Source organism: Malus sylvestris, chromosome 7 (assembly GCF_916048215.2).
Source record: "Malus sylvestris chromosome 7, drMalSylv7.2, whole genome shotgun sequence".
NCBI classification, from domain to species: Eukaryota; Viridiplantae; Streptophyta; class Magnoliopsida; order Rosales; family Rosaceae; genus Malus; species Malus sylvestris.
This window is the reverse complement of record NC_062266.1, coordinates 31,944,312-31,963,651: the sequence shown is the minus strand read 5'-3', so window position 1 is coordinate 31,963,651 and position 19,340 is coordinate 31,944,312. Positions and strand designations below refer to the sequence as shown.

At 41.9% G+C, this 19,340-nt stretch overlaps 2 long non-coding RNA genes across 3 annotated transcripts; one reads left to right on the top strand and one right to left on the bottom strand.

Annotated features, from left to right (window-relative positions):
- Positions 1-5,137: 5,137 nt before the first annotated feature.
- LOC126630602 (uncharacterized) lies at positions 5,138-17,273 on the top strand. 2 transcript variants are annotated; one of them, XR_007626053.1, is made up of 5 exons: positions 5,138-5,280; positions 5,978-6,153; positions 15,841-16,100; positions 16,319-16,667; positions 16,860-17,273. It is a non-coding gene; the product is annotated as an uncharacterized LOC126630602 (long non-coding RNA). The 2 variants fall into 2 exon arrangements; XR_007626052.1 differs by having other exon boundaries at positions 16,319-17,273.
- On the bottom strand, positions 5,279-18,681 carry LOC126630603 (uncharacterized). Its single transcript, XR_007626054.1, has 3 exons — positions 18,578-18,681; positions 6,397-8,288; positions 5,279-5,479 (listed from the first exon to the last, which is right to left on the bottom strand). It is a non-coding gene; the product is annotated as an uncharacterized LOC126630603 (long non-coding RNA).
- Positions 18,682-19,340: the final 659 nt, after the last annotated feature.

Sequence of the window (19,340 nt, the reverse complement as noted above, 5' to 3'; positions counted from 1 at the left end):
TGTTAAAAAAAAACAATAATTTGACAACTTAATTAATCACATTATTATCCGTGTGCGAAAGATCTTTTTTATAACTTACATTACACTTCTCTTAAGATATTTTGAACGTGTTTAAAAATAAAGAAATTGAATCATATTATTGCTATCCTATTGTGAGACATTAATTTAAAAATAAAAAATAAAAATAAAAACTGTACCAAAAAATTAATTATTAAAAAAACATTGTAAAAATGATGAAAATACCCCTATCTTATTTGATTGATTATTTTGGGATGCCTTTGAAGTTTTTTTGTCTTGGGGGTATTTTTGTCTAAATATTTTTGTTGAAACTTGGTGACACCAGAAACACTATTCGCCTTTTCCATTGGCTTTATATATAGCTTACAACATCAACTCCACTTAGTAATTGCATATCAGTTATTATAAATGTTGTGCAAGAATAGACCAAACCAATTGGAAACCAACTCAAGCTAACTCGTAAGAAATATACCAAATAAAATGCAAGAATAAAATTGAAAAGACACCAAGATTTAACGAGGTTCCTCAACAGTCAGTGTAACTGAAGTACGTACTCGGAGTTGTATGAGCTCACCAATAATCCACTATCAACCAAATGGAAATGGGAGTGTTTACAAAGTGTTTGGCAATCTCACAATCTAAAACCCCCATATACCCAATAACTCTCACACCAAATAAACAAATAGATAAGGAAATACAGTGATTAATTTCCTCTTGATACAAAGCACAAAGCTAATCACATGCTCCAATTGTGGGCTTTCAAACGGGTCATTAAACACGCAACTAATTTTGGGCTACTGGGCTTATCAAACGCAAAGGCCCAATGTAATTCCGCCACAAATTCAACAACAACGACCTGATTTCCACCACCAAATGAATGCTGCTTTCCAAGTAAGGCCTCAATTTGGGATAATTTTTCAACATCATCAACAACAATGAAAACTCCGCATTTTTCCTTCAAGATTCTATAAAGAAGCAGTTCTGCATGGATACACCGGTGGTAAAACCTTTTCTCAAGATATCTTCCAAATTGTTAGGGTTGTCGCTCCCAAAAAGGTCCGCTCTCGGCCATTCCAAACGATGCTAGTATCTTAAGCGACATACATCACCATTATCCGATAAGCCTTCCTTGACATTTTCGAGAAAGCAGCAAGCTTCAAATTGACAAGCAATTTCATCACAAAAGAGTCAAAGCTTCAAATTGGCATCATCCCTGTGAAGTTTTAGAATTATTAAACCTGAGTTTTCTAACAAGCCCAAAAGAGTCGAAGGAATGCATGTTCACTTGATTGCAAGAAAGCAGCAAGCTTCAAATTGACAAGCAATTTCATCACAAAATAGTCAAAGCTTCAAATTGGCATCATCCCTGTGAAGTAGTACATATAAAGACGAGAGCAGTGAACAAAGCTCCACGATTATACGGATATAGGACTCCAAAAAATGCTAGCAAAAATAAGATAAACAGCCTGAACATTTAAAAAAAAAGTCAAGTTAAAACTAAAACAAACGTTAAAAGTTGACAATCATACAGTCTGCATTTTTTTATACAGTACTGAATAAGCACAATATTCTACTCTAGATTCATACACCGATGGAGGAGCCAAGTTCAAAATTCAATAAATTAGAGTATTACTGGTCTCTTCTGTAATAAGTGCAGTTTACAGAGTCTGCAAGTTCATTGTCTTTGAGTTGCAATATTAATGCAGTAAGTGTCATAAATTAGTCTTTAGAATTCTTCAGTATATTAGTGTGAATCGTTGTTTTGGCATGTTGAGAGTTGTTTTGAAGATCTTGACAATGGAACTTTGTCATGTCTATAGAAAAAAGAATTTGTAGCAGATAGTTTAACGACCTATTAGTGACCTATAAACTTATAGTCATCATTTAGATTTAGGCCATTTTACCTTGATAATCCTCTGTGTTCAGTTAGTTTTACTCATTCCCTCAACCTTTCTATAGTCTTTTATCCAATTTTTATCTTTTGTTTGCATTCTTCACCATCTCCTACTCTTTCCTGTGTGCCTACCATAGAATTTTATCAAAACCCAATTCCTAGAATTTGAAATCACACACTTGGTGGGGTTGAAATCGTATAAAATTAAGTGGTGTGATATCCACACCTTTTTTTACTTCTCATACCGTTCTAATTTTCGGCCGTCGGATCGGATGAATTAAAAGATCAATGGATCGAAATTAACAAAGGTTGTGTAAGAAGTAAAAAAATGTGTGTAGATAGCACATCCCAAAATTAAAATCCCAGATCTGAAAGTTCCCATATTTTAGTTTCTGAGGATTCAAGTTCTGTTTTTTGCAGCTCCTTTTCTGGGATCGAGCAGGCCCTGTACGGATTAAGGTTTGGTTTTTACCTGTTGGGTTGACGAGAGAAATAACAATGTAGGAAAGAATGTGATAGCCATGAATATAATCTCAGCATCAGAGAATCGGCTACCCACCTGAATCTCCGGTTGAGGAGCTGAAACCGACATTTTTTCATGTCTCGGACACACCATTAGATTGGTTGTCAATTTTCGAACTACTTTCATCGATTGTGCCGTTTACATGACCATTAGATTTTGAACCGTAGATGTGCCCCATTTTTGCCCGTTTAGTCTCCAAGTATTTCTGGTTCTCCGTAGTTATCGGTGCCAACCGTGGGACTCTGCCAGCAAAAGAAAGTAATTCAAATAACAATTTGATAACAGTGACCAACTCAAAGGACCTGAAGCAGAAGATTCCCAGCCCCGATGCCAAAACTTTTCCAATATAGTGACGAGAAAGGAACTAGAATACAACAACAACAACAAAGCCTTTTCCCACTAAGTGGGGTCGGCTATATGAATCCTAGAACGCCATTGCGCTCGGTTTTGTATCATGTCCTCCGTTAGATCCAAGTACTCTAAGTCTTTTCTTAGAGTCTCTTCCAAAGTTTTCCTAGATCTTCCTCTACCCCTTCGGCCCTGAACCTCTGTCCCGTAGTCACATCTTCGAACTGGAGCGTCATTCGGCCTTCTTTGCACATGTCCAAATCACCGGAGCCGATTTTCTCTCATCTTTCCTACAATTTCGGCTACTCCTACTTTACCTCGGATATCCTCATTCCCAATCTTATCCTTTCTCGTGTGCCCACACATCCCACGAAGCATCCTCATCTCCGCTACACCCATTTTGTGTACATGTTGATGCTTCACCGCCCAACATTCTGTGCCATACCACATCGCTAGCCTTATTGCCGTCCTATAAAATTTTCCCTTGAGCTTCAGTGGCCTACGACGGTCACACAACACGCCGGATGCATTCTTACACTTCATCCATCCAGCTCGTATTCTATGGTTGAGATCTCCATCTAATTCTCCGTTCTCTTGCAAGATAGGTCCTAGGTAGCGAAAACGGTCGCTTTTTGTGATCTTCGCTAGATTGCTCCGGTCATTAGTGTGGATAAGTATATAAATGGATAGAGATAGGAAAGCAAACACAAGATGTACGTGGTTCACCCAGATTGGCTACGTCCACGGAATAGAAGAGTTCTCATTAATTGTGAAGGGTTTACACAAGTACATAGGTTCAAGCTCTCCTTTAGTGAGTACAAGTGAATGATTTAGTACAAATGACATTAGGAAATATGGTGGGAGAATGATCTCATAATCACGAAACTTCTAAGTATCGGAGTGTGGTGTCGTCTTGACTTGCCTTATCTGTCTCATAGGTAGATGTGGCATCTTCTCTGGAAGTACTCTTCCTCCATCCAGGGGTGGTATCTTTAACTGGTGGAGATGCACAAGGTAATGTATCAATTTCACTTGAAGCTTACTTGTAGTTTCAAGCTTGGTAAGCGCGATACAAACCATGTAGTAGGAGTCCCCCAAGTCGCCGAGCTAGGGGGTCTGCTGAAAGAGGTGACAGACAAGGTAAGCAATCAGAGCTCCGACTGATTGTTCACCTTCTCCCCATCTTGCAGCAGCATGAAGGATAAAGAGAAGAAAAATGAGAAGAGATGATATGAGATACTTTTGCTTTTGAAGAAGTAACTTTCCACAGGCTTATTCTTGAACTGAGCTGGAGGGTTTTCTGGTTTCCTCCAGAGTATAAGGCCGACGGAAGAATTTGAGGGTCAAAACAAGTCCATCAAATCTAGAGTACGTTCCACCCTGCTGATATGGGATACTTTTGCTTTTGACAGAGTAATGGATGTATCGGCACGTGTGCTGTTACGCTTGTCTCCACATGCTTCCTTGTATCCTTCGCACTTGCCCTATCTGTTCCTCAAGCAGATGCGGAATCTTCCCTGGAAACATAAGATGTTGAAGATGAGTACTCGAGAGCAATGCCAGGTAAGTAATCAGGTAAGGGGTTCCAAGCAGTCAGTTCCTGGCTGGAAGCTTGATTCCAAGTGCTGACTGATTGCTCTCTTTCACCTTGTCTTGCAGGTAAAAACAAGGCCAAAGGAAAAGACAGGGAAAAAGCATGATATGGGATACTCTTGCTTTTAACCCTGATGATATGAGATATTCTTGCTCTAGTATAGCTTGTTTGCAGAGGTATTATCGGGGGGAAAGAAAGCTGAATATTTCGAAAGGCTTCGTTGGGAGTGCCCTCTCAGATATGATGAAGGGTTGAGCATTTTTGCAGGTCTGCCTGTCTGTTGGGGATGAAGGTCAACATATATAGGAGTCTCCCTAACAAGTAGTAATGCTATTCCTTTACCCTGCTTGGTCATAGCACGGTAGTGGGAGCTGCCAGTTTCACATGTTTTAACTCTGTCAGAGCACTTTGAAAAAGTGGTCTGTGGTATCTGGCTCTCGAGATTCGGAGAACGATGCCTCTTCGATTTTTGAGAAAGCAATCATGGTGGGGGGCTGGCTCTCAAGATTCGGAGAGCAGTGTCTCTTCGATTTTTGAGAAAGTAATCATGTTAGGAGTCTGGCTCTCGAGATTCGGAGGGCGGTGCCTCTTCGATTTTGGAGCAAGCAATCTTGTTGGGAGTGTTGTCTCGAATGTGAGTAAAGGTTGGGCATGTTTGCTAGTCTACCTTGCCACGAAGCACAAAGGTTGACACACAGGGACTTTCCAATTATCCAACAATGGTACTGTTCCTTTACCCTCTCTTCGATTTTGAGAAAGTAGTCATGTTGGGAGTCTGGCTCTCGAGATTCGGAGGACGGTGTCTCTTCGATTTTGGAGCAAGCAATCTTGTTGGGAGTGTTTTCTCGAATGTGAGTAAAGGTTGGGCATGTTTGCTAGTCTACCTTGCCACGAAGCACAGAGGTTGACAAACAGGGACTTTCCAATTATCCAGCAGTGGTACTGTTCCTTTACCCTTGTGGGTAATAATATGGTAGCTAGACCTTCAAAATTTATGTGTCTAAACTTTGTTAGTGCTGTTTCTTTGCTATTCTTTTACCTTTCTTGGTCAGAGCGATGTAGTGGGAGCTGCAAGCTTCACGTGCTCAACTTTGGCAGAGAACTTTGGCAAAGTTATCTGTGGTACCCATGAGCTATTGTTGCGTGTGGGAAGTGGGTGATTGAACAGTAAGATTCATGTGCTTTCTACTTCACCAGAAGTCTTCGACAGAATGCCCATAATTTCTGCAAAGCTGAGTGTGCGTGTGACAGGTGCTGACAAGGCTGGAAAAGTAGGTGGCTCTTCGATTTCTGAGATCGGCCCTCGTGGTCTCTGAGCAGCCCAACTTTTGAGAAAGCGAGCGCCTCTTCGATAGATTCGGAGAACGATGCCTCATCGATTTTTGAGAAAGCAATCATGCTGGGGATCTGGCCCTCGAAGATTCGGGGAGCAGTGTCTCTTCGATTTTTGAGAAAGTAATCATGTTTGGAGTCTGGCTCTCGAGATTCGGAGGGCGGTGCCTCTTCGATTTTGGAACAAGCAATCTTGTTGGGAGTGTTTTCTCAAATGTGAGTAAAGGTTGGGCATGTTTGCTAGTCTACCTTGCCACGAAGCACAGAGGTTGACACACAGGGACTTTCCAATTATCCAGCAATGGTACTGTTCCTTTACCCTCTCTTCGATTTTTAAGAAAGTAGTCATGTTGGGAGTCTGGCTCTCGAGATTCGGAGGACGGTGCCTCTTCGATTTTGGAGCAAGCAATCTTATTGGGAGTGTTTTCTCGAATGTGAGTAAAGGTTGAGCATGTTTGCTAGTCTACCTTGCCACGAAGCACAGAGGTTGACACACAGGGACTTTCCAATTATCCAGCAGTGGTACTGTTCCTTTACCCTTGTGGGTAATAATATGGTAGCTAGACCTTCAAAAATTTATGGGTCTAAACTTTGTTAGTGTTGTTTCTTTGCTATTCTTTTACCCTTCTTAGTCAGAGCGATGTAGTGGGAGCTGCAAGCTTCACGTGCTCAACTTTGGCAGAGAACTTTGGCAAAGTTATTTGTGGTACCCATGAGCTATTGTTGCGTGTGGGAAGTGGGTGATTGAACAGTAAGATTCATGTGTTTTCTACTTCCCCAGAAGTCTTCGACAGAATGCCCATAATTTCCGCAAAGCTGAGTGTGCGTGTGACAGGTGCTGACAAGGCTGGAAAAGTAGGTGCCTCTTCGATTTCTGAGATCGGCCTTCGTGGTCTCTGGGGAGCCCAGCTTTTGAGAAAGCGAGCGCCTCTTCGATTTCTGAGATCAGCCTTCGAGGTCTTTGAGCAGCCCAACTTTTGAGAAAGCAAACGCCTCTTCGATTTCTGAGATCAACCCTCGTGATCTCTAAGCAGCCCAACTTTTGAGAAAGCAAACGCCTCTTCGATTTCTGAGCAGGCGCCTCTTCGATTTCTGAAGCTCCGTCGAGTGCAGATTTTTATAGGGGCTAGCATTAAGTTCCAAAGCACACTTGAATCTCCACCAGTAGAAGCTTCATTCTTGCACTTCTAAGATCTTGATTTGTCCGACCTCTTCTCTCTTCAACACCTTTGAAAATGTCTGGCCCCTCCGACCGTCGTTTTGACTTGAACCTTGTTGAAGAGGCAGCCCCGCCTTCTCCAGACAACATACGGCGCCCATCCTTCGTCTCCCCTACTGGTCCTCTTACCGTTGGGGATTCCGTGATGAAGAATGATATGACCGCCGCGGTGGTGGCCAGGAACCTTCTCACTCCCAAAGATAACAGACTAATTTCCAAACGGTCTGATGAGTTAGCTGTTAAGGATTCGCTGGCTCTCAGTGTTCAGTGTGCAGGTTCTGTGTCTAATATGGCCCAACGCCTATTTGCTCGAACCCGCCAAGTTGAATCATTGGCGGCTGAAGTGATGAGTCTCAAACAGGAGATTAGAGGGCTCAAGCATGAGAATAAACAGTTGCACCGGCTCGCACATGACTATGCTACAAACATGAAGAGGAAACTTGACCAGATGAAGGAAACTGATGGTCAGGTTTTACTTGATCATCAGAGATTTGTGGGTTTGTTCCAAAGGCATTTATTGCCTTCGTCTTCTGGGGCTGTACCGCGTAATGAAGCTCCAAATGATCAACCTCTGATGCCTCCTCCTTCTAGGGTTCTGTCCAGTACTGAGGCTCCAAATGATCCCCCTCCGGTGCCTTCTCTTTCTGGGGCTCTACCGACTGCTGAGACTTCTCCTAGGCAACCTTTGTGAAGGCTCCCTCTTGTGTGTTTATTTTGACTCATGTATATGTACATATTTGTAGCTTATCGGGGATATCAATAAATAAGATTTCCTTCATTTCAACGTATTGTGTTAGATACACCAAAGCCTTATTCGCTAAGTTCTTTGAATTTTCTTTTGTTGAAGCTTGTATGTTGAAGCTTTCTGAGTGGAGCATGTAGGTTGGGGTAGTGTTCCCTTAATTTTCCGAGTGAGGAAAACTTCTCGGTTGGAGACTTGGAAAATCCAAGTCACTGAGTGGGATCGGCTATATGAATCTTAGAACGCCATTGTGCTCGATCTTGTGTCATGTCCTTCGTTAGATCCAAGTACTCTAAGTCTTTTCTTAGAGTCTCTTCCAAAGTTTTCCTAGGTCTTCCTCTACCCCTTCGGCCCTGAACCTCTGTCCCATAGTCGCATCTTCTAATCGGAGCGTCAGTAGGCCTTCTTTGCACATGTCCAAACCACCGTAACCGATTTTCTCTCATCTTTCCTTCAATTTCGGCTACTCCTACTTTACCCCGGATATCCTCATTCCTAATCTTATCCTTTCTCGTGTGCCCACACATCCAACGAAGCATCCTCATCTCCGCTACACCCATTTTGTGTACGTGTTGATGTTTCACCGCCCAACATTATGTGCCATACAGCATCGCCGGCCTTATTGCCGTCCTATAAAATTTTCCCTTGAGCTTCAGTGGCATACGGCGGTCACATAACACGCCGGATGCACTCTTCCACTTCATCCATCCAGCTTGGATTCTATGGTTGAGATCTCCATCTAATTCTCCGTTCTTTTGCAAGATAGATCCTAGGTAACGAAAACGGTCGCTCTTTGGTATTTCTTGATCTCCGATCCTCACCCCTAACTCGTTTTGGCCTCCATTTGCACTGAACTTGCACTCCATATATTCTGTCTTTGATCGGCTTAGGCGAAGACCTTTAGATTCCAACACTTCTCTCCAAAGGTTAAGCTTTGCATTTACCCCTTCCTGAGTTTCATCTATCAACACTATATCGTCTGCGAAAAGCATACACCAAGGAATATCATCTTGAATATGTCCTGTTAACTCATCCATTACCAACGCAAAAAGGTAAGGACTTAAGGATGAGCCTTGATGTAATCCTACAGTTATGGGAAAGCTTTCGGTTTGTCCTTCATGAGTTCTTACAGCAGTCTTTGCTCCTTCATACATATCCTTTATAGCTTGGATATATGCTACTCGTACTCCTTTCTTCTCTAAAATCCTCCAAAGAATGTCTCTTGGGACCCTATCATACGCTTTTTCCAAATCTATAAAGACCATGTGTGAAAGGAACTAGAATGTGATGAAAAAAACCTCACGGTATCTTGAAAGATCCACATTAATATACTGCGGAATTCTTTTAAAATCAATGTTAGTGGAAAGAAATCTTGGATTTTCTGCTTGTGTGTGAGGCACATTAACCTTGGAGTGATTCCAAGGCACCTTCTGGGGGATGCCAAAGGATGGAGTGGGTCCAAATATCTTCTTGTCTGCCTAACTGCTCTTGTAGTCCTACATCTTATAGGTATATGAAATTATATGTAGGTGTTCAACATTTACAGAGGCTACGATGTCCCTCTGTTCTATAGGGGTTCCCTTCAAGGTAAAAACAGAGTAAAATATCTGTCACCATGCTATCTACAGAACATGGCAATCAGTTGGGTACCCACGTCCAAGACAGCACAAAACAATGACATGTTTGGGGGATATCTGAAAACATCACCATGAATGTATTTCCAGCCAACCTCCTTGTCTTCTTCTTCATCACTGTTTGAGAACCTATGACAAGATTGATTACACTAGGCTGACCAAGTAAAAACATAATGTAGTTGGACAAGATTGTGAATAATGCTTTACTTTTTCATATCGTTCTTGAGGCGTCGCACTATGAGCAAAGCAAGCTATCCCATCAAAAGCACGATGATCATAATAGAGTTGATGAATGAGAACCAATGAATTTTCTGGCGGACTGGCAGTAATGAAGCCTCTGAGTACTTGTCCATCCTGTTCTGGAACTGAGTTGATGTGGCTTTCCAGTTAACTGAATAAGTGTGTTGTGCGGAAGCGTCAAATATGAAACCAATAAACTACAATGGCAAAATATGATAAGACAAATAATCCAAATGACACAAGGATTTATACTGGTTCGGCGTAAGCCTACGTCCAGTTCCGAGACAACGAGGAAATTCTACTAATATCAAAAGGAGATTACAAATAGAGTTCAACACTCAAACCCAGATCCCACATACACCCAATAGCTCTCACTCATACAAAGAACAAATGGAGAAGAAGAAACACATACCAAATCCTTCTCTCCCAAAAGCCACAAATGTAGCACAATATCTTTGAATGAATGATTGCACAAATGGAGGACAAAAAAAAATAGCAGCACTTAACTTTCTTCTCTGTCGGCTGCTCTGTTTTTCTACTCTCTGCTGCCGCTGCGTTTCTGCTCTCTCTACTAACCAAATGGCATGAATTGCCTTATATAAGGCTGGTGCCTTTTAATTAAACCCTAGCTGCCATGTGGCTTTCAAATGGGTAACAAAAGGCCAAACCTATTTGGGCTTGAGACAAAAAACTAAAGGCCCAAGAAGTATTGAGCCACAAAATCCAACAATCTCCACCTTGGCGAAATTCCCGAAAGCAACACAGAGTCGACTCAACAATCATCATAAGCACCCAAAATACGAACTAGAGACAACGGAAGCTAAATCAAATTCCCCAAACTTTCCGGTACTCATAACAATTTCCACCTCGACTCAAACTGTACCAAAGCCAACGAAAGTAAACATTTCTCTACCGTCTTCTCCAAATTTGCAAACCTTAAGTGCCTTGATCAAAACAAAAGGTGATTCAAACGAAGAACTGAAATTCTTCAATATCACCAACAAAAGATCAAGCACACCATACCAAAGTTGGACACACAACGAACTCCACCTGCTCACAAACACCATGGTCTTAAACTGCACCAATAGACTCATTCACATAGCATGTCACATTCTCCAAGTCAAAATTGATTTCAAATTTGGCAACAAGGTCTCACATACCACATACAAAAAATATGCCCTTCACTCAAGTTTACCATCATCACATGAGCACCAACAGGACAACCAAAATTTCAAATTCAAATAATCAGCAGAAGATCCAAAACCATACCTCAACTGGAGTCTTCAAGAAAACTAATTGCAGATGATGGAGACCAACAGACCAAATAGCAGTGGAAAACAAATCCAACCAAATGTCCATAGACCAAACAAAGTTAGAAAGCATATAACTTGCCTTCTACAAGAGGGTTCCACACAAATGTTCTGCAGTGCATGTGGTGTCTCCAAAATAGTGTGGTGTCTCACTATCCAAACTTGCAGAACTTAACAAATTGGCCCTCGCTGAATTCAACTTTACCAAAAAAAGCAAAACCATACCAATATCCAAAACAATAAAAACACCGATGAAGAGCAACTGACATAACACAAACATACATAGAGGCTACTAAGCAACTTTCTCAAATCATAACAAAGAATCCTTACAAACTCTTAAATCTCCATATGTAGCAGAGAGATTTAAGAGTACCCACAACACCAGATTCCTTTTTTTTTTTTTTTTTTTTTTTTAAATTTCAAATCTGGTGTAGCCAACTGTCATCATAGAACAAAGTCGAAGTTGTCATCGACGACATTCGCACTCGCACCAGCATTATCTTTCAGTTTTGGGCAATTAACTTTCCAATGCCCTTCCTTGCGACAATAGTTGCATGTGTTGTTTCTGGTCTTAGACTTCGATCTCAAATTTCCTTTATTACTACCTGAACCATATTCCCTATCTCTGCCTCTTGCTATCAAAGCCTCAGAATGAGAATCATTCAAATTTCCAAATACTTTGTTCTTTAACTCTCTTGAATTCAAAGCGGCTTTTACATTCTCCATACAAATAGAATCTCTCCCATATAACAAAGTTTCAACAAAATTCGCATACGAATGAGGTAAAGAACACAACAAAATCAAAGATTGATCCTCATCATCAATTTTATTATCCATACTTTTCAAATCCATAATAACCTTATTAAACTCATCAAGATGGTTTTGAATAGGTGTACCTTCAGTCATACGGAGAGTGTACAAACGTTGCTTCAAATACAAACGATTGGTGAGGGATTTGGTCATGTATATACTCTCCAACTTAAGCCACAAACCAGCTGCAGTAGTTTCATTTTCCATCTCACGAAGAACTTCATCAGATAGTGATAACATAATTGCACTATGTGCTCGATTCAAAGCGTTTTCTTTTTCTTCAGCAGACCAATCTTGTGGCAAGGCTTCCACATCCTGTAGCGCCTTAAGCAACCCTTGTTGAACTAGCACAGCTCGCATCTTAACCCGCCACAGGCTAAAATCATTCCTCCCATTGAAATTTTCAATATCATATTTCACCGACATATTCGAAGGTTTCATAGACATATTAGTACAAAGCCCCAAGTCGAAACCCAGAGCTCTGATACCACTTGTTGTGCGGAAGCGTCAAATATGAAACCAATAAACTACAATGGCAAAATATGATAAGACAAATAATCCAAATGACACAAGGATTTATACTGGTTCGGCGTAAGCCTACGTCCAGTTCCGAGACGGCGAGGAAATTCCACTAATATCAAAAGGAGATTACAAATAGAGTTCAACACTCAAACCCAGATCCCACATACACCCAATAGCTCTCACTCATACAAAGAACAAATGGAGAAGAAGAAACACATACCAAATCCTTCTCTCCCAAAAGCCACAAATGTAGCACAATATCTTTGAATGAATAATTGCACAAATGGAGGACAGAAAAAAATAGCAGCACTTAACTTTCTTCTCTGTCGGCTGCTCTGTTTTTCTAATCTCTGATGCCGCTGCGTTTATGCTCTCTCTACTGACCAAATGGCATGAATTGCCTTATATAAGGCTGGTGCCTTTTAATTAAACCCTAGCTGCCATGTGACTTTCAAATGGGTAACAAAAGGTCAAACCTATTTGGGCTTGAGACAAAAAACTAAAGGCCCAAGAAGTATTGAGCCACAAAATCCAACAAAGTGAACTCAACATCAATATCAATTTCTGTTATATCGACAACATGATTTGGATCACAAAAAGCATGTATTTCTATTACTTGGTTTCCATGGTAAAGAACATCAAAAAGAAAATGTGTGAACAGATAATACTTGGTCCCTTTTTCCCAACTTTCATCTTCAACTTTCCCGATGTACCCCCAAACTGGAAGATCATCACAATACATCTGGAAGTAAAATTCATTATTGATAACATCCCTGAACTTCACAACTTCAATAAGCTTCTTCCGACACAGGCTCTCTCCAGCTTTGTATTGCTTAGTCGAAGAAGTAACTGAAACCTTATACTAAGAATTAGTTGTAACTTGTGCCCAGGTTTTCTGCAAGTACGTACGATTCAATATCAGAACAATACGTTTTCCATCGTTTAATATCACAAAAATTTGCATAACATAAAGAATGTAGGGAAAAATTTAAACATGTCATCAGATTTTTTGCTTTTCAAGCTTTGTTTTGATCAGAAGCTGTTGCATTGCTAATTTATTTTCAATAACTTGGTAAGAGTAGTCACCGTAAGTTTACTACCCCTGCAATGTTAGTCCTAATGCTATCAACTAAACGTCATTGCAAAATCATGAATTCCACAATTATGGGCAGTTTATAAAAAAAATAAAAAAAAACTACACAAAACCCATCAAATTCTTGATGTCCTAAATAAAGACACAGATCAGCAGCACAGTCAGCACTGCCAATCCATGTCAGCTGCACGGTCAGCTTTATAACAGCTCAGAGTGTAGCTAGTTTGTTATGTGTGAAATTGCAGATATAGAAACAACAACAACAACAACAACAACAACAAAGCCTTTTCCCACTAAGTGGGGTCGGCTATATGAATCCTAGAACACCATTGCGCTCGGTTTTGTGTCATGTCCTCCGTTAGATCCAAGTACTCAAGTCTTTTCTTAGGGTCTCTTCCAAAGTTTTCCTAGGTCTTCCTCTACCCCTTCGGCCCTGAACCTCTGTCCCGTAGTCACATTTTCGAACCGGAGCGTCAGTAGGCCTTCTTTGCACATGTCCAAACCACCGGAACCGATTTTCTCTCATATTTCCTTCAATTTTGGCTACTCCTACTTTACCTCGGATATCCTCATTCCCAATCTTATCCTTTCTCGTGTGCCCATACATCCCACGAAGCATCCTCATCTCCGCTACACCCATTTTGTGTACGTGTTGATGCTTCACTGCCCAACATTTTGTGTCATACAACATCGCTGGCCTTATTGCCGTCCTATAAAATTTTCCCTTGAGCTTCAGTGGCCTACGACGATCACACAACACGCCGGATACACTCTTACACTTCATCCATCCAGCTTGTATTCTATGGTTGAGATCTCCATCTAATTCTCCGTTCTCTTGCAAGATAGATCCTAGGTAGCGAAAACGGTCACTTTTTGTGATCTTCTCTAGATTGCTCCGGTCATTAGTGTGGATAAGTATATAAATGGATAGAGATAGGAAAGCAAACACAAGATGTACGTGGTTCATCCAGATTGGCTACGTCCACGGAATAGAGGAGTTCTCATTAATTGTGAAAGGTTTACACAATTACATAGGTTCAAGCTCTCCTTTAGGGAGTACAAGTGAATGATTTAGTACAAATGACATTAGGAAATATTGTGGGAGAATGATCTCGTAACCACGAAACTTCTAAGTACTGGAGTATGGTATCGTCTTGACTTTCCTTATCTGTCTCATAGGTAGATGTGGCATCTTCTCTGGAAGTACTCTTCCTCCATCCATGGGTGGTATCTGTAACTGGTGGAGATGCACAAGGTAATGTATCAATGTCACTTGAAGCTTACTTGTAGTTTCAGGCTTGGTCAAGCGCGATACAAACCATGTAGTAGGAGTCCCCCAAGTCGCCGAGCTAGGGGATCTGCTGAAAAAGGTAACATACAAGGTAAGCAATCAGAGCTCCGGCTGATTGTTCACATTCTCCCTATCTTGCAGGAAGCATGAAGGATAAAGAGAAGAAAAATGAGAAGAGATGATATGGGATACTTTTGCTTTTGAAGAAGTAACTTTCCACAGGCTTATTCTTGAACTGGGCTGGAGGGTTTTCTGGTTTCCTCCAGAGTATAAGGCCGACTGAAGAATTTGAGGGTCAAAACAAGTCCATCAAATCTAGAGTACGTTCGACCCTGCTGATATGGGATACTTTTGCTTTTGACAGAGTAGTGGATGTATCGGCACGTGTGCTGTTACGCTTGTCTCCACATGCTTCCTTGTATCCTTCTCACTTGCCCTATATGTTCCTCAGGCAGATGCGGTATCTTCCCTGGAAGCATAAGATGTTGAAGATGAGTACTCGAGAGCAATGCCAGGTAAGTAATCAGGTAAGGGGTTCCAGGCAGTCAGTTCCTGGCTGGAAGCTTGATTCCAAGTGCTGACTGATTCCTCTCTTTCTCCTTGTCTTGCAGGTAAGAACAAGGCCAAAGGAAAAGACAGGGAAAAAGCATGATATGGGATACTCTTGCTTTTAAGCCTGATGATATGAGATATTCTTGCTCTAGTATAGCTTGTTTACAGAGGTATTATCGGGGGGAAAGAAAGCTGAATATTTCGAAAGGCTTCGTTGGGAGTGCCCTCTCAGATAAGAGGAAGGGTTGAGCATTTTTGCAGATCTGCCTGTCCGTTGGGGATGGAGGTCGACATATATAGGAGTCTTCCTAACATCACGGTAGTGGGAGCTGCCAGCTTCACAAGTTTTAACTCTGTCAGAGCACTTTGAAAAAGTGGTCTGTGGTATCTGGAAAGTTGATGTTGCGTGTGAAGATTACAAACAAGCTTTATCCAAGGAGATCCGGCTCTTGAAGTTGGGAAAGTGGTGCGTCTTCGGTTTTCGAACAAGCAATCCTGTCGGGGATATGGCTCTCGAGATTCGGAGAACGATGCCTCTTCGATTTTTGAGAAAGCAGTCCTGCAGGGGGTCTGGCTCTCGAGATTCGGAGAGCGGTGTCTTCGATTTTTGAGAAAGTAATTATGTTGGGAGTCTGGCTCTCAAGATTCGTAGGGCGGTGCCTCTTCGATTTTGGAGCAAGCAATCTTGTTGGGAGTGTTTTCTCGAATGTGAGTAAAGGTTGGACATGTTTGCTAGTCTACCTTGCCACGAAGCACAGAGGTTGACACACAGGGACTTTCCAATTATCCAGCAGTGGTACTGTTCCTTTACCCTCTCTTCGATTTTTGAGAAAGTAATCATGTTAGGAGTCTGGCTCTCGAGATTCGGAGGGCGATGCCTCTTCGATTTTGGAGCAAGCAATCTTGTTGGGGGTGTTTTCTCGAATGTGAGTAAAGGTTGGGCATGTTTGCTAGTCTACCTTGCCACGAAGCACAGAGGTTGACACACAGGGCCTTTCCAATTATCTAGCAGTGGTACTGTTCCTTTACCCTCTCTTCGATTTTTGAGAAAGTAATCATGTTGGGAGTCTGGCTCTCGAGATTCGGAGGGCGATGCCTCTTCGATTTTGGGGCAAGCAATCTTGTTGGGAGTGTTTTCTCGAATGTGAGTAAAGGTTGGGCATGTTTGCTAGTTTACCTTGCCACGAAGCACATAGGTTGACACACCGGGACTTTCCAATTATCCAGCAGTGGTACTGTTCCTTTACCCTTGTGGGTAATAATATGGTAGCTAGGCCTTCAAAATTTATGTGTCTAAACTTTGTTAATGTTGTTTCTTTGCTATTCTTTTACCCTTCTTGGTCAGAGCGATGTAGTGAGAGCTGCAAGCTTCAAGTGTCTCAACTTTGTCAGAGAACTTTGGCAAAGTTATATGTGGTACCTATGAGCTACTGTTGCGTGTGGGAAGTGGGTGATTGAACAGTACGATTCATGTGCTTTCTACTTCGCCAGAAATCTTCGACATAATGCCCATAATTTCCGCAAAGCTGAGTGTGCGTGTGACAGGTGCTGAGAAGGCTGGAAAAGTAGTCTCAACTTTGTCAGAGAACTTTGGCAAAGTTATATGTGGTACCCATGAGCTACTGTTGCGTGTGGGAAGTGGGTGATTGAACAGTACGATTCATGTGCTTTTTACTTCGCCAGAAATCTTCGACAGAATGCCCATAATTTCCGCAAAGCTGAGTGTGCGTGTGACAGGTGCTGACAAGGCTGGAAAAGTAGGTGCCTCTTCGATTTCTGAGTTCGGCCCTCGTGGTCTCTGAGCAGCCCAGCTTTTGAGAAAGCAAACCTCTTCGATTTCTGAGATCGGCTTTCGTGGTCTTTGAGCAGCCCAGCTTTTGAGAAAGAAAACGCCTCTTCGATTTCTGAGATCGACCCTCGTGGTCTCTGAGCAGCCCAGCTTTTGAGAAAGCAAACGCCTCTTCGATTTCTGAAGCTTCGTCGAGTGCAGATTTTTATAGGGGCTGACATTAAGTTCCAAAGCACACTTGAATATCCACCAGTAGAAGCTCCATTCTTGCACTTCTAAGATCTTGATTTGTCCGACCTCTTCTCTCTTCAACACCTTTGAAAATATCTGGCCCCTCCGACCGTCGTTTTGACTTGAACCTTGTTGAAGAGGCAGCCCCGCCTTCTCCAGACAACATATGGCGCCCATCCTTCGTCTCCCCTACTGGTCCTCTTACCGTTGGGGATTCCGTGATGAAGAATGATATGACCGCTGCGGTAGTGGCCAGGAACCTTCTCACTCCCAAAGATAACAGACTACTTTCCAAACGGTCTGATGAGTTGACTGTTAAGGATTCTCTGGCTCTTAGTGTTCAGTGTGTAGGTTCTGTGTCTAATATGGCCCAACGCCTATTTGCTCGAACCCGCCAAGTTGAATCATTGGCGGCTGAAGTGATGAGTCTCAAACAGGAGATTAGAGGGCTCAAGCATGAGAATAAATAGTTGCACCGGCTCGCACATGACTATGCTACAAACATGAAGAGGAAGCTTGACCAGATGAAGGAATCTGATGGTCAGGTTTTACTTGATCATCAGAGATTTGTGGGTTTGTTCCAAAGGCATTTATTGCCTTCGTCTTCTGGGGCTGTACTGCGTAATGAAGCTCCAAATGATCAACCTCTGATGCCTCCTCCTTCTAGGGTTCTGTCCAGTACTGCGGCTCCGAATGATCCCCCTCCGGTGCCTTCTCTTTCTGGGGCTCTACCGACTGCTGAGACTTCTCCTAAGCAGGCTTTGTGAAGGCTCCCTCTTGTTTGTTTATTTTGACTCAAGTATATGTACATATTTGTAACTTATCGGGGATATCAATAAATAAGCTTTCCTTCATTTCAACGTATTGTGTTAAATCACCAAAGCCTTCTTCGCTAAGTTCTTTGAATTTTCTTTTGTTGAAGCTTGTATGTTGAAGCTTTGTGAGTGGAGCATGTAGGTTGAGGTAGTGTTCCCTTAATTTCCCGAGCGAGGACAACTTCTCAGTTGGAGACTTGGAAAATCCAAGTCACTGAGTGGGATCGGCTATATGAATCTTAGAACGCCATTGTGTTCTGTCCTGTGTCATGTCCTCCTTTAGATCCAAGTACTCTAAGTCTTTTCTTAGGGTCTCTCTCAAAGTTTTCCTAGGTCTTCCTCTACCCCTTCGGCCCTGAACCTCTGTCCCATAGTCGCATCTTCTAATCGGAACGTCAGTAGGCCTTCTTTGCACATGTCCAAACCACCGTAACCGATTTTCTCTCATCTTTCCTTCAATTTTGGCTACTCCTACTTTACCCCGGATATCCTCATTCCTAATCTTATCCTTTCTCGTGTGCCCACACATCCAACGAAGCATCCTCATCTCCGTTACACCCATTTTGTGTACGTGTTGATGCTTCACCGCCCAACATTCTGTGCCATACAGCATCGCCGACCTTATTGTCGTCCTATAAAATTTTCCCTTCAGCTTCAGTGGCATACGGCGGTCACACAACACGCCGGATGCACTCTTCCACTTCATCCATCCAGCTTGTATTCTATGGTGTTGAAGATGAGTACTCGAGAGCAATGCCAGGTAAGTAATCAAGTAAGGGGTTCCAGGCAGTCAGTATTGCAGATATAGAAAACTTAAGATAAAAGAAAAGCAAAGTACCTTCCATCCAAATGGAGGAGCACCGGTGGCATTAGCAAGTTAGCAACGGGAATTGACACAGATAGCAATAGCTTCACAGTTTCTGCACAAATCTAAAGTATAAGAAAGAAAAGCAGCACATAAGCAATTGAAACCAGCACTAGCTCTAGGTCTAGTTTGGGCAATATACCTGGTACAGTTAATGAGGAACAAAAACTTGATTTTCAAACTGATGAAAGTGTAGACTTTGGAGATTGGAATATCCCCAAGGTTTCAAGTAAAAATATTTATAAAAATAAATGGTCAGTAGCCTCATTTAGGAGTGAACATCATGTCAAGACAGTTGAAAAGGCTTATGCTCTTAGTAAAGAACATGAGACTTGTCAATTGTTTTCTCCAGAACAAATCAAATCCCATAGGAAAGATGGTCATAACTACATTCACACTGGCTTAGTTCAAATAGCCGTAAAACCTTTAACACAAAAGGGTCTTAATACCTCTATTTTATTATGCCTCCGAGATGCTAGATTCATTAATTTTAGTGATAGCATACTTGGAATGATTAA